Raw genomic sequence first — 15,690 nt, forward strand, 5'->3', positions numbered from 1 at the left:
GATGAAACTCAATGGGAAACCCACAAACAGTGTTCAGCACACTGCACCAGCTACTGGATCGAATTTGACTTTCACATTCCAGTTGGCAATTACTTGCACTGCATGGTTATTTGATTAATGTTGGTCTCTCCTCTTGGACCAGAACCTAAGAGGTTTCGTTTTTACAACACCATTTCTAGATCTTGCACAAAGCTGACAAATAGTGAGTGTTTTTTTTTTTTTTTTGTACCAAGGATTGAACTCAGGACCTTGGGCTTGTGAGGCAGGTGCCGGAACCACTGAGCTAAATCCCCGGCCCAATAGTGAGTGTTTGATATTGAATGAATAATGAATTAATAACATTTTGGAGTTTTCAAAACAGCTGGTGATTATTTCATTTGATTCTCCCTATTATAAATTTGTAAAGGGACAGTAATACCAGTTTTGTTTAACAAATTTTGAAAGTCTGTTCTGCAGTAGAGATATAACTATCATCATCTACGAAGCTGAAGGCAGAGCTGGTAGTTCTTTTAGTGATTCTGATCTTACTCTGTATGTGAGTTCATATGCTGAATTCATATAAACTTGATAGCAAGTAACAAAAACTCCATTTAATAGCAGTTTAATCTATAAGAACATCTAGTAGTTACTTAGCATGAAGTTGGAAAGTAGGCAGTTTCAGAGTGCTCTAAATTGCTATCTTGATGCTTTTGTCCTTCTTCCTAATGGTGGCAAGATAGCTGCCTTATTTCTCAACAGCTCACCCTCACACCAGCATTCCAAGCCTAACATAAGAGAATGGTTGATACAAAAAAAAAAATAGCAAAATAAAAAATGTGGTTTGAATTGTGTCCTTAACAACAAAAAAATTGTATTATAACCCTAACAGACAGAAGTCAGAAAGTGACCTTATTTGAAGAGAGAGTTTTACAGAGGTGATCAAATGAAAACAAGAGATTCCAATGTAATTTGGGGTCTTCATAGAAAATGGGGTTTGGGACTGGCAATGTAGTTCAGTGGCAGAGCACTGTCTAGTATGCATGAGGCTTTGGGTCCAATTTCCAGCATCAAAACGGGGTGGTAAATTCAGACACACAGGTAGACACACAGTGAGAGATGATTTGAAGATGCATGGGAGGAAGACAACTACTTATAAACCAAGGAAGCATCCTTTCCTCACTGACCACAGAAGGGACTCATCTTGCTGATATCTTGGTGTGGACTTCTAGTCATCTGAACTGAGAGACAATAAATTGTGTTTTTCAAGCCACCCAGGCTATGATACTTTGTTACACAGCCCTAGCAAACTTGTACAGCATCCTCATGTGCAGATGTTCCATTATGTTTTCTTAGCTCTTCTGCGGGAGTCTGGGAAAGTGGATGTGTACCAAACAAGGAATTTGAGAGCCATCCTAGGGGCTGGTGCCTCCAGGTTTGGGCATGCCTTGGGCTGAAAAGACCACTACCCTAAAGGAAAGTTTGGTTCTGTGGACAGTGACAAATGTAATGAAGGTTGTTTATTTGCGGAATCAGTATCTGCGTGGCATCCCAATTCACCTGTTTAATGCCACAATCCTATGTGAATAATGTTAGATTGACTCTTTAGAATTAAAACTGCCAACTCCATGAATTGTTCAAGGTTATATCAAGGTATCTAAACAATCTCCAATCTCAGTGGCTTTTTACAGCAGAAGGCGGTTTTCCAATTCTGCTCCATGCCTCATATGGATTGGCAGAGTTCTGTTCCCTTGGGGACTTAGACTGATGTCAGAAATTGGAACTTCCTTGGTTGCCATAGCAGGGAAAAGAGAACTCTTGAACATCTACTGCCTACCGACAAACAGTTGGACTCAACAGTGACACATGTCCCTTCTACATGGACTCTTTGGGCAGAACCATCGTTTGCTATCACCTGGGGATAAGAGGAGCAATCTTCCCATTAACCTTCCCTGTCTATGGGGCCAGGAGGTCATGGGAGCCACTAGAAGAGTCCATTGCAAAATGCTAACATAGAGCAGGCACTATTATGTACTTAAGCTCAATTGTTTTCTTCAGTTAGAAATGCTTTGAGCTGCAAGTAACTGAAAGCCAGAGTAGCAGATTAAGAAGTAAAGGACCAATTTTATCACAGAATAAGGATGTGCACATTGGCAAGTTTGATGCAGCTGTTCAATAATGCTCTTAACAACTCTGACCCTTTCATCCCTGTTTTTTTTTCCTCGGCAGGATTGCTTTGCATTCTCAATGAGTCCTTGAGGATCTTAGGCCTGCTGCAGTGCTCAAAGCAGGATGCAGGGGCAGGTGGGAAATCTAGTGGTCTTCTTTTATCCTGGAATGCAGGCTCCTTTGGGATCCTCCCCATCATACTTGTCTCATGTTTCATTAGCCAGAACATGGTCTCAAGGCCACTCTCAGCACAAGTAGCCCTTGGAATCATATAACTCGTGACCAAGTGTGGGCTAGCATTCATCACTCTAGAAATATCCTAATTTGTCCCTTGGAGCTGTGCATTTGTCACCCTATTTAAAGTTTGAGTTCCATCAATAAGAAGGGAAGAGCGATGCTTCAAGACCACCAGAACTGCCAGGACTTCATGTTTTTCCAGAACATCAGGACGCAGAACATGCCCACCACTCTGTGACTGTAGCACTTGGGGACTGTGGACCAGTGGGTGTCCCAGACTCTGACTCCCACAATGGGTCAAGGCCAAAGCTGATCACACTGAAGCCCTGACAGAATTATCCCTGGCCATTCCAATCACATTCTTCTGTCTACTAACTTCTCCCTGACTGTAGGTGCAATCTGCCTCTCCTTTGTCTGTGATGCCCAGACACACAGTCAGCAGTCAGAGAAGTCGGGGAAAAGAGGAGGAGCTGGACAGGCAGCAGTGTATGGAGGAAGCTGAGGAGAGACTTTCTTCCATTTTATTAGTCACTTTCCCACCACTGGGAAAAAGTAACTGATAGCTACAACTTAAAGGAGGAGAGGTTTAGTTTGGCTTACAGTTTCAGAGGATTCAGTCTGTGATTGGCTAGCTCTAAGGCAGAAACAGCAATGGTAGAAGGGCTTGGGGGAGAAAAGCTGCTAACCTCATGGCAGTCAAGAAGCAGAGAGCAAAGGGGAGGAGGCAGGGACAAGAAAATACTCTTCCAGGCTATTCCCCCAGTAACCAGGCCCCACTTCCTAAAAGCACATTCAACAATGCATTCATCAATGGCTTAATCCACTGATTAATATAGTACCTGTGATCCAGTCACCTTACAAAAGCCCTACCTCTAAACATGAGACTTTAGGGGAACGTTCTACATCTACACCATAACACCCACATTCACTCAATAATAATACTAATAACATTATATCCAAATTAATGTAGGGATACATCCTGGGAAATGCATCATTAATGATTTTGTCATTGTACAAACAGCACAGAGCACATTTACACAAGTCTGGACAGTGTAGGTCAATTACTGGATGTGACCTCTTGTTGCCACCAAGTGACTTATGAATAGGAGATGTCTGAGGCCACCATTGGCCTAATGTGGCAGACTATTTAACAATAAGCTATTTTGAAAAACAGGAGTACATTCTAAAATGATAGTAAAAGTATAGTATAGTAAATATGCAAACCAGTAACATAGTCATTTATCATTATTGTCAAGGATTATGTACCATATATAATTGTTTGTGCTACACTTGAAAAAAATTTTTTTTGTTAGATTCTTTTATTGGTACATTGTAGGTATACAACACAATTACATTTCTCATTGGGAATTGTACCTTTACATAATGCATGTTGGTTCTTATTTTTTCCCCTTTCCTAGCCCTCCCTTCACCCCCTCCACCCTTCCCTATTTACAAAGACTTTATTTCCATTTTTTCCATTTCTCAGCATTTTTCCTTTCCCTTCTTTCCTTTCCCCTGCCCCTCCCACTACCCCTACCCCTTTGGACCTTTTCTTCCTATTTTGCATTATCGGTTATTCATTCTAATCATTGGTACATTTTAGGTATACAATATAATGACACTCATCATTGGAAATTTGCACCTTTACATAGTCTCTCTTGGTTCTTATTTTTTACCCTTGCCCAGCCCTCCCTTCAACCCCTCCAGTCCTCCCTATTTACAAAGATTTGGTTCCTATTTTTCCATTTTCTCATATTAATCCCATTCCCTTCTATCCTTTCCCCTAGCCCTCCCACTTCCTTCCCCTTTGCCCCTTTTCTTCCTATTTCACATGACCTATTATACATTTTAGTCCTTATTTACACTTTCAGTTTCTCACACCAGAGAAACTATTCGGTATTTATACATGTGTGTCTTATTTATTTCACTTAAAGAGTATCACCTCAATGTGCATCCACTTAGCTATAAATGTCTCTAATTTCTCATTTTTTATGGCTGAGTAGTACTCCATTTTATTTTAAAAAACCACATTTTCTTGATCCAGTCTCCAGTTGATGGGCATTTGGGCTGTTTCCAAGTTTTAGCTATCACAAACTGTGCTGCTATGAACATGGGTGCACATATATCACTGTGGTATGATTCTTTTAATTCTTTGGGGAAGATCCCCAGTAGGGGAATATCTGGGTCAAATGGGACTTCCAGTTCTAGTTCTTTGAGGTATCTCCATATTGATTTCCACAGTGATTGCACCAGTCTACACTCCCACCAGCAGTGGAGCAGGGTTCCTCTTTCCCCACAGCCCCACCAGCATTTGTTATTGGTTGACTTCATGATAGCAGCCATTCTTTCTGGTGTGAGGTGGAATCTCAGCGTTGTTTTCATTTGCATCTCTCGAATGACCAGTGATGTTGAACAATTTTTCATGTATTTATTTGCTATTTCTACTTCCTTGTCTGAGAAATGTCTGTTCATTTCAGATGCCCATTTTCAGATTGCATCTTTAAATTTGGGAGGTCTGATCTTTTTAAATTCTTTATAGATTCGAGATAGTAGACTTTTGTCTGAGGAGGAGCAGGTGAAGATTTTTTTCCCACATTGTGGGTTGTCTCTTCACACTGCTGGTGGTTTCTCTTGCTGTGCAGAAGCTTTTTAATAAGAAGAAATCCCACTTGTTGATTGTTTGTGCTAGTTCATGGGCAACTGAGGTTTTGTTCATAAAATCTTTTCCTACATTGATGTCTTCAAAGTTCTACCTAACCTCTGTTCCAGCCGGTTCAGCATTTCTGTTTTGCCATTTAGATCTTTAATCCATTTTGATTTTAGTTTAGTGCATGGTGAGAGATATAGGTCTAATTTTAATCTTTGGCAAGTTGAAACCCAATTTTTCCAGCACCATTTATTAAAGAGTCTATCTTTCCTCCAGTGAGGTTGTTTGGCTCCTTTATCGAAGATGAGATGGTTGAGTGTGTCTGGCGTTGTTTCTGCATCTTCTAATCTGTTCCACTGGTCCTCAGGTCTGTTTCTTTGTCAGTACCATGCTGTTTTTATCACAGTAGCTTTGTAGTATAGTTGCAGGTTGGGGATTGTGATACCTCCTGCCATGTCTCTGTTACCTAGAATTGCTTTTGCTATTCTGGGTCTCTTGTTCCAAATGAATTTTTGCATTGTTTTCTCAAGGTCCATGAGGTATGCTGCTGGGATCTCAATTGGAATTGCATTGAATCTATATAGCAGTTTTGGAAGTATGGCCATTTTCACTATATTAATCCTTCCTACCCAGGAGCAGGGGATGTCTGCCCATTTTCTGATATCATTTTCAATCTCTCTTTTCAGAGTGCCATAGTTTTCAGAAAAGAGGCCTTTGATTTCTTTCGTTAGGTTGATTCCTAGGTACTTCAGTTTTTTGGATGCTGTTGTGAAAGGAATTATTTGCCCTATTTCTCTCTCAGTGAGCCTGTCATTTGTGTAGAGGAAAGCTATTGATTTTTGTGTGTTGACCTTGTAATCAGCTACTTGACTGAATTTGGTTATTAAGTCTAGAAGACTTTTGGTGGAGTTCTTGGGGTCTTCTATATAGAGTATCATGTCATCTGCAAATAATGCCAATTTGACTTCTTCATTTCCTATCTTTATTCCTTTTATTTCTGTCTCTTGTCTAATTGCTGTGGCTAATGTTTCCAGAACTATATTGAACAAGAGTGGTGACAGTGGACATCCTTGTCTTGTTCCTGATTTTAGTGTGAAGGATTTCAGTTTTTGACCATTTAGTATGATATTGGCTGTTGGTTTTTCATAGATGGCTTTTATCAGTTTGAGGTAGAGACCATCTATTCCAATTTTTTGTAGGGTTTTTATCATAAATGCATGTTGGATTTTTGTCAAATGCTTTTTCTGCATCTATGGAGATAATCATATGGTTTTTGTCCTTGGCTCTATTGATACAGTGTATTACACTGATTGATTTGCATATATTGAACCATCCCTGTATCCCTGGGATGAATCCCACTTGATCAGAGTGTATGATCTTCTTGATGATCTTCTGCATTCTGTTTGCCAGTATCTTATTAAGGATTTTTGCCTCTATGTTCATTAGTGAGATTGGCCTACAGTTGAAAAATTATTTTTGTGGTACTGGGGATTGAAGTCAGGGCCTTTGATTCCCAGCCCAATTTTTAATTTTTATTTTGAGACAGGGTCTTACTAAGTTGCCTTGACTGGACTTGAACTTGTAACCCTCCTGCCTCAGCTTCTCAGAATGCAGGGATTACAGATATGCACCACTACCCCCAGCTGTGCTACACTTTTACACAACTAGGAGTGCAGTAGATTTGTGTTTCTACCACAGACATGGAAGTAACCACGTGATGATGGCTACAACATCTTCAGGCACTAGGAATTTTCCAGCTCCATTATGACCTTATGGGACACACACACATACATAACATACATATATATATATATATAGTCTGTTGTTGATTAAAACATTGTTATGCAGTGAATGACTGTAATAATAATAAAATGATATGGCAACAGAATCCTGCAAGACATTCTTATCTATTAATATATCTTCAATCAAAACTTGTATCACGTTGCATTCTGAATATCTGTATGAGGCTGACAAAGCAGCATCAGCAGGATGTGGATTCCTGACCTCACATTGGAAACTTCTGGGGAGATGCCTATTCTGGTCTGTGTTTGATAATGGTGTCACTGCTACACATTTTATTTTGCCTGAATGCAAGCTGCTTTGGCTGGATGAATAAACTAAACTCAATTCGTATTAAAAACAATAGCAAGGGAGATGAGGGTATATTTTTTCCTCCTGTCAAATATGGAACATCTGGAATTCTAGCTGCCATGTAAGGATTTCCATTTTTTGTCTGTGAGGCAACATGGGAATTCTGATTAAAGCCAAAAACATAACTTTTAATCAATGGGAGTTTTAATTGAAAAGACTTTTTATCTGTGGCTTATGTAATATTAGTGTGCATGGTCTATTTAACTTTTAGAAAAACCAATTTCATCCACTTCAATTTAATATAGCATAAGCAATACACTCTACAGACCCTTTCCTCTGAAACTTACTTGCTTGATTTAATTCAGTCATCTCTAGCACTGTTTCGGGGGTCAACCAAACTGGAGTCCAGGGAAGGCTTTTGTGGTCACACTTTAGGACACATGGGAAGTGTAGGTTGGGGGGTGAGATCAGATTTACATCTCCAAACAATCACTAGTTGGAAGGAAGCAAGAAGAAAAGATGGCCCAAGGCCAGCGATAGCAACGGCAAAGTGGGCACGATAGGTGGAGATATGGACAAACAGGAATAGTATAAGGCTCATTGTCCAGGTTGTGGGTACATGGCTGCTCCCTGCAGAGTTCTTCCAACATTTTATAAGACAGAAAATTAAATTTTAAAATGTAAATGTGGATATAGGTAAGCCAATGAAGAGGGCTTTGTAATAGCTTAGACAATAAATTAAAAGGTTAAAAAATGGTAAGGTTGAGGACACAGCTCAGTGGTAGGGCTTTTGCCTAGCATGTGGGCTTGGTTTTGATCTCCAGCACTGCAATCAATAACTTAATCCATCAAAATTTTAAAAATGGTTAGAATTTGAACCAAGAAGTTAACAACCTCGGCAAGGGACAGATGGTTTGGTCTAAATTAACTCTTGTAACATAGCTACAAATCATTTCTGCTCCGGCCAGATACATAGGGTTGGGCATCTTGTTGATAATTCCTGATGCTCAACTCTCTTTAATCTCAGTTCCAATTGCAGATCCTCCCTGTCCCCTTTCCCCTTTTTCTCTATTACATTGCCTTTCCCAAGGGCATGTAGGAAATAAAGAACCTCTTGATAAATTAGATGCTTTTCCCTTTGGGCCAGTGGTTTCATTATTTTTTTAGAAAAAGGTATTGGGCTTCTTTGAAAAGCCAATAAAAGCTGTGAGCCCCCCAGATACACTTAAATGTGCAGAGAAGGAAATTTGCATACCCTGGGAGCTGAGGAGAGCTCGGGGACCTGTAAAGCCCAGGGTCCAGGATCCAAGTGAAGAACTTCTGCCTGGATCTGATGGAATGTGGAATGCGTCATTCAGCATCAGACAGCTTTGAAGTTCTTGCCTGCCTTGGTGTCTGTGCACTTTTGTTGCCTGCTAGAAACAACTCTGAGAGCAATGGAGGAATAAGTAGAGCAAGGTAAGTGCAGGGGTTTCTGTCATTTCATCTCAAGGAAATGGCACCATCCAGAAGCCTGAAGGTGACCAATTAGCATACAGTAATTAGAAGAAGTGTTGCAATAACACTGCCTCCTCATTTTCTTTTGGGAGCAACATAGAGGTAAGAGGGTTTCAGACTACTCTGTCAGAGCACCAGATAGAGCTCTCAGTCTGCAGCCCTCATTCAACTGGTGCCAGAAGAGGCCAGGGGTCAAATTTGGGGAGGACAGAGCAGGAAAAAGGAAAGATGCTGTAGTGAATGAAAGACAAGGTATTCAGGATTTTGCAGGCCTGGCCTCACTGTCCTCTGGCAGCTTTTCTTTGCTTCCTTGTTTGTCTGAACAAAGCAGCCATCAGTCCTACACCTCTTCCCTTGGGGAAGCCATCTAGTCTCCAGGAGTATAAGACCAATGTCCAGTAGCATGCAGGAGGGGACCCACAGGCTGAAGGGAATGTGTAGGTGGGGCCTTAGGAATCTCCACTTGGGTGGCCCTCTTTGCCCAGAATAGGAACAGGTGAGCAGATGTTTCTGGCAGTAGAAATAGAATTTAAGAGACATTTTCTATGTTTGGATATGATCTGAGTGGGTGTCCCAAGGGTTCATGTGTTGGAAGCTTGATCTTCAATGTGGTAGTGGTGAGAGACAGTGGGATCTCTAAGAGGTGGGGCCATGGGAGATTGGCAGTGCCCATGCCCACGGTGTGGCTTCCTGACTAATCTTGTGACCTCTTCTTCTTGCACACATTCCCACTGTGATCATCTGCCATGAGGTCCTCACCAGAGGGAGAGCTGAGCCTATGTCAGAGCCACATATTCGACCTCCAAAACTAAGTTCATTAAACCTCTCTTCTTTATAATGAACTGAGCCGCTAGGATTACAGTAGTGGATAGTGACCTCATTCAACAATGAAATAAGAATGGACAGCTGGGAGGGGTGGGAGTGAGTGGTGAAGGATAAGATTTCAGATCTCAGCATAGCTCAGGGGGATGAGAGAAAGTTCCAGGAAGCTGATGTCAGTTACAATGTCTACGGGTATGAGACACAAAGCCTAGGCTGCCTGAGATGGCCTCAGTTGGACACATTGATACCCTATTATCCAAACGATATAGTCCACATCAGGTCCTGGGCATGACATCTTGGTATGTTTGGGTTATAGTTTCGGAAAATCTTAGAGTCAGGGTCTGACAGATTGCCATCCAAGTGAAATTCTTTTTTTTTCTCCCTCAGTCCACATTCAAACTTTATTGTGTCAAAAATGTGTTCCAGAGAGGCCCACCTCAGCCTCTGCCCCTTCCATCCTTTTCCTGTCACCATGTCTAGTCCCTAGTCTCATAAATGCTCATGTACCTGGACTCAGACCATTGCCTGAGGCCCCTTTGCTGCTCCTTGAGGCCTGAGTGGTCTTTCTCCACCTCTTCCTCCTTCCCCCACTGGTGGGCTTTATTTTCTCACCTCTGCCTTGGGAAAGTATATGTTCTTTTTGGATATTTCTTATTTGTGTGCGATATGCTACAATTTCTCTAGCAGGACACTCAGCCCCCTGTGACAAGCGCCTGGGACCTCCATTCCCAGCCTGTGCCCTCTATGATCTTGGGTGTGTTTTACACTCCAGTTACTGAGGACTCTTTGCTGCTCTACACATCCTTCCCATTGCAGTTTTCCTCATCTATGTCTCCTGCTTCTGCTCCTTTTCTAGCTGCTGAATTCTACTTTCCTTAAAGGCTCACCTCAGACAACAGTTCCTCCTTGAGACTCTCTGGATACCCCACTCATCTCCTATGTGTCTGTGGTGAGTTTTTCCTCTTTCACTTTTATAAGTTTCATTACTAGCTTCCTTTATCCATCCATTTATTTATCCATCCATCCACCCTTCTACTACCCACCCATCCCTCTATCCACACATCTACCAACCATCTCTCTATCCATCCATGCATCCATCTACATACCTACCATCCATCCATCTACATATCTACCACCCATTCACCACCCATTCATCTATCCACTCATCCATGAGCCCACATTTTCATCCATCCATCCATTCATTTACTTACCTATCCATCCATTTACCCCTCCCTCCTCCTTTTTTTCTTCCTTTCTTCCTCCATCCAGTCAACCATTCATCTTATCCACCCTTCCAACCATCCAATTGGTCAGAACACAAAGGCCATGTACTACTCTGAGGTCTAGGGGGTGAACAGAACCAGACATAGGTTTTATCTCCATGCAATTAGTTGATAGTTTAGTGAGAATGGGGACAAGGGGCAGCAAAAGTAATCAGGTAATCACAGAATCTGAATAATTAAAGTCAGAGACATAGAGCTAACTCATCTATGCCTCTAACCTCAAGGATATCTAGTTCTGATGTCAGAGAGAGACACATAGATAATTCTCTCCAAGACTATATTCTCAGTGCCATCAGATAAAATATGGACAACATGTCGTGGAATTGCTGCTGATGAAATGATTGCTTCTGCTTGGGGATCCAAGAAAGTCTTATGAAAGAAAAGATCTATGACTTTGGCAAAGAGAAAGAGCATCAGCATTCTGGGTGGTCAGGCTGGGAAAGGATCCAGGTGCTCTGGGCTGAAGAAGCGGAAAGCTAGTGTGTTTGGGGAACAAATGAGAGGATTGTTGTGGTGAGAGGTTGGGAGGTATAGACACAAATACCCTTTCCTCAGGCCAACCATCAAGTGCCACCTGTCTCTTAGCCCATTCCCCCGTTGGTCCTGATGTCTGTCTGTGATACTTGCCTTGGCCGGCCCTGTTGTGGAGTGGAAGCCAATACTCTCAGCAGCCCTAGGATGGAGGCTGTTTCTGGCCAAGAACATATTCCCCTGCTGGGAATGTGGTTCTAGGGGCTGCCTGGATATTCCCTCCCAACAGGAGGCCTCCAGTGATGGTGCCAGCAGTGCTATTGCACCACACAATGATTGCAATGTCCTTCCTGCAGAGCTACAGAGCTGCATGCAATGGAAATGCCTTTTAATGGGCACAGAACATCTGTTGGGTGCATTTCTCCATTGCTTCTTTTTTTTCCCTTAGGAGGAGAGGAAACGAGTATGCCAGAAAGTGAAGTCATGAAAGCTGGCTGGTTCTGGTCAGTTGGGCTGCTGGGGCACTGACCTTGGGATGGTTCTCAGCATGGCCTTCACCAAATGGGTTGCTTCCCATCCCTCCCCATTTTAGGTGGAACCAGAAAACTTTTAGGCTAGAAGTCAAAGAAATTCTCTGTTCTCAGGAATGTATCATTATTTAAAGGGCTAGAGGAGTGGACCTTCTTTAGTAGTAAAATGGCCAGAGAGATTGGTGGCTGCCAGCTACCTTACCTTGAGCATGTAGTCCATCACTTTCTAATCTTCCCAAGAATGCCAGCTATGGGTGTGGTGGATCCTAAAATTGGGCAAGTTTAAGCTTCAGTTATTTCCTATGTGTGACATTTGGCCTAAAAGGATTAGGATTACGGTGAAAAATGTCTAAAAACTCTGAAAAGACCCACCTATATGGCAGGTGTTAGACTAAGTTCAGCATTAATATTATCCATTCTTTTCTCGATACAGAACAAAGGAACAGTATCTGACCTTTTATTACTCAGCTGAGATGGTTAATTCTGTGGCCCTTGGTGACTTAGTAGGGGAGTCAAGTGGAGCCAGCCCTCTCTTCAGACTCATGCTGCCCGGTGAGGGCAGATTTAGTGTGGTGGGGACAGTTGGGCAACACATCTTGCCTAGATTGAGTGTGAATAGGAAGTTCAGTTTGAACAAGAAGTGCAAAGTGAATAACATAACGTACGAGACAAGTATTAAAGAGATGAGGTAACAGATACAACAGTGCATTGTAAACTGTAAAGCTCAGGGCATGTGCTTATTGTCATTTTTATGTGTTTCATGCTCTCTTTATAACGCACAGACCTATTAGATCAACATTTAAGATTGTCTTGGAGATGCCTACCATATGCTGGCCAGGCTGCTGGGAGCAAGAGAAGCATTTTTCTCAAAAAATAATGGCTGAATGCCCATGGTCTTTATTGATTTACATTTTCAAGCCATAATTCCTTATCTCTTTTATGCTCTTGATATCATGATGTCCATTGGTGTAATATATTAGTCTGCCCAGAATTGATGCCAAGTCCTAAATAACTAGAGGGAGTGTTGATTTGTGTTGAAAAGTCAGTTGGGAATCCAGGGTATTGGTTCAATCTTCCCTTTCTGGTGTCCCTATGGAGAGAGAGGAACTAGTATTGCTTTGCGGTAGAGTCCCAAGGATGAATCATTTTTACTTTCAAAGTTCTTTGAGATTCTTGGATACTATATAAAGGCGAGGTGTAATCATTATGAATTACAAGTGAAGCAGACGGAGGTTTTAAATTAAATAGCACCATTGTGTTATTTTTCATCAGGATTCAGAGCAGCCGACCTTCCCAGCAGAAGTAACTTAGATAATTTGATTCTCTCACTTAACCAGGACTGATCACTGCAGGGATACAAATTAATTTCTTGAAAAACAGCTGCTGGTTTTCCTCCCCACCAACTTCTCTCTAAGCTTCGCAAATGTGGTCATAATGAAATGTGGTGGAGCCTCCTCTGGTGATTTGTTAATTCAACAGGGACCTAATAAACAGTCCTCTAACTTTTGTTTTTAGAGGAAAAATGCTGAGGATACGTGAGTGTCTTTCAGGCATCGACTATCATGGTCCTGTGAGTCCACACCACTCTCAAGTGTTTAGAGGAACTAGATGTGCAGATACCAAATGATTTAGAGCATTTGTAAAATGGGGCTCCATGCAGCTTGTAATGTGTCTGATTCAATCCCTACAAATAACCCTGGTAAGGGTCAGAGCTGGCCCTGTTAGGATCCACTGTTTGCCTTTGCCAAGGAAATCAACAACAAGATGACGGATGAGTTGAGCTAAACCTTTACAGTTCTGTGCACATATTGTGTGACATATAGCAGAAGGATAGGTTGCAGTAGCTGAAGTGCTTGTAGGTTCCTATCCTGGATAAGAACAGGGGATATAAACCAAGCCCAGGTAGACCTGGGGAAGATGGGGACAAATACGTCTGTGTGAATACACCATGCTAGTGATATCCCTCTGTTTCCTCATCCTTGGGTTCTGGCACCCTATGGCTATGTGATCTCAAGGAAGTCATTTATCTCCTTTGAGCCTTGGTTTTCTCATTTATCAGGTAAAAAGATTGGAATAGGGGACCTGGGATTTGGCTCAGTGGATCCGCCACCTGCCTCGCAAGGGCAAGGTCCCAAGTTCGATCCCCAGTACCAAAAAAAAAAGATTGGAATAGGCAATCTCAAAGAGTCTCTGTGGCCCCAGAATTGTCTATTACAATCTGCACGCACCATATTAAAGAAAGAGGGGAGAGCTAAATTTCCTACATAGGGAAAGATTTTGAGGACATCAGCCAGCCTGTTAGGATTCTACCACATCAAAACAATTCTCCTTGCACATTTTCTTAATGGTTCTTTCTATCTTCATTCCTAGACTTCATCTCAAATATTCAGCTAGATTTAGCTGCTCTGTAGGTGCAGAATAGACTGGTAAATGGCACTTGTATGTAGGTGAATGGAGAGTTTCTCCCAAACTTCAAGACTTAGCTAGCCTTTGCTGCTGGTATTTGAAAAATATGTCGGAAAAGCAGTACATGAAAAAATGACTGTGAACTACAGCCTTGAGGGACAGTCACATAAAAACTGCTGAACATTAAAGGTAATAAATTCCCTTAATCTGCCTCCAGCCACCCTGAAGGGCATCAGTATTGTGACTCCTTTTCTATACAGTCAATTTTTCCTTGAAGTTAGTATTTCCTGGATTTTTATTTCACTTGAATGTAATGTTTGCAATACAACTTTCCGTGGTAAACAATACAATTCAGGACAGTGTGTGACAGAGATGAATAGTGTTCCCAACCAATATTTATGCAGAGTTATTCCTGGGAAGCAACTCTCCAGCAGTAACTCAGTGGCCTAGCTTGGATTCAGCTATATGAGAAGTTCTCACCAAAAGAACATGAACAGAGTTGATTTATATCCCACTGGAAGTAGAAAAGCCTACTCCAAAGCTCTCTCATTTTCTTCAAGCTGCATGTGGATGATGACAAGAACTGAACCACAAGGTAGAAGGGTCTGGAGTCTCTGAGTCACTGCATGGAGGAACATCACTAACCAACCAGGAATAATGATCTAAAATAAACTCTGGCTGGCTCTTATACTTTGACAAAGACTTTCTAATATGCTACCTTTTGCATTCTGGATCTTCGTAACTTTCTCCTTGGAAGATGCTCTGCAGGCAGTTTTGTAATAAGTATGCTTTATCTAAAAGAGAGCTGTTCCACCTGAAGCTAAGTAATGGGACTGGGACTAGGCCAAACAGAGATGAATAATACAGGGCATGGGGAACCATGGCTTTGTGGGTACTGGAAGGACCAGAGACTGTGCAGAGTTGAGGATGAGTGCAAAGGAAGGGAGAAGGCAACTAGGAAGAACACAGAACACAGTAAGCACCACAAACATCCAGTTGAAGTTTATCCATTTTTGCAAACTTATTCTCCCAGTTCTCCATTTTGTAGTCCATTCATGTCTCATAGCCTGTCACAATCTGCAAAGGATGTTTAAAGGAGATTGCCAATTTCTAAGTCCCCTCCCTTGAGTCTAGACAGATAGACTCATCTGAGACCCCTTTAGCCAAAAGAACACAATGGAAACAGGAATGTGCAATTTCCAAGGCCAGATCACAAAAGGCCATGAAGTTTCCACATGGTCTCTTGGGATGTCATTCTAGAGAAAGTCACTTGTCACAGAACAGGTCAGTCTGCACTGAGAACTTCTTGCTGGAAAAGCCACAGTCACCATTGTGCTCCCAATTGGGAGTTAGTGCCAAGCATCGGCTATGTGGATGTGTCACATTGGACATCCAGTCCAAAGAACCTTCTTTATGACAATAGCCCTAGCTATTGAATGACAATAGCCCTAGCATCTGAATGCCACTGCATGACAAATCTGAAGAAAAAGCTTGCTAGTTGAAGCAGCCCCATATCATGATCCACAAAACTGTGAGCTAAGTAGATTGATTGTTTTGAGCT

Source organism: Heterocephalus glaber, unplaced genomic scaffold, assembly GCF_053883595.1.
Source record: "Heterocephalus glaber isolate CG9 unplaced genomic scaffold, H.glaber_assembly_v1.0 deba00001610, whole genome shotgun sequence".
NCBI classification, from domain to species: Eukaryota; Metazoa; Chordata; class Mammalia; order Rodentia; family Bathyergidae; genus Heterocephalus; species Heterocephalus glaber.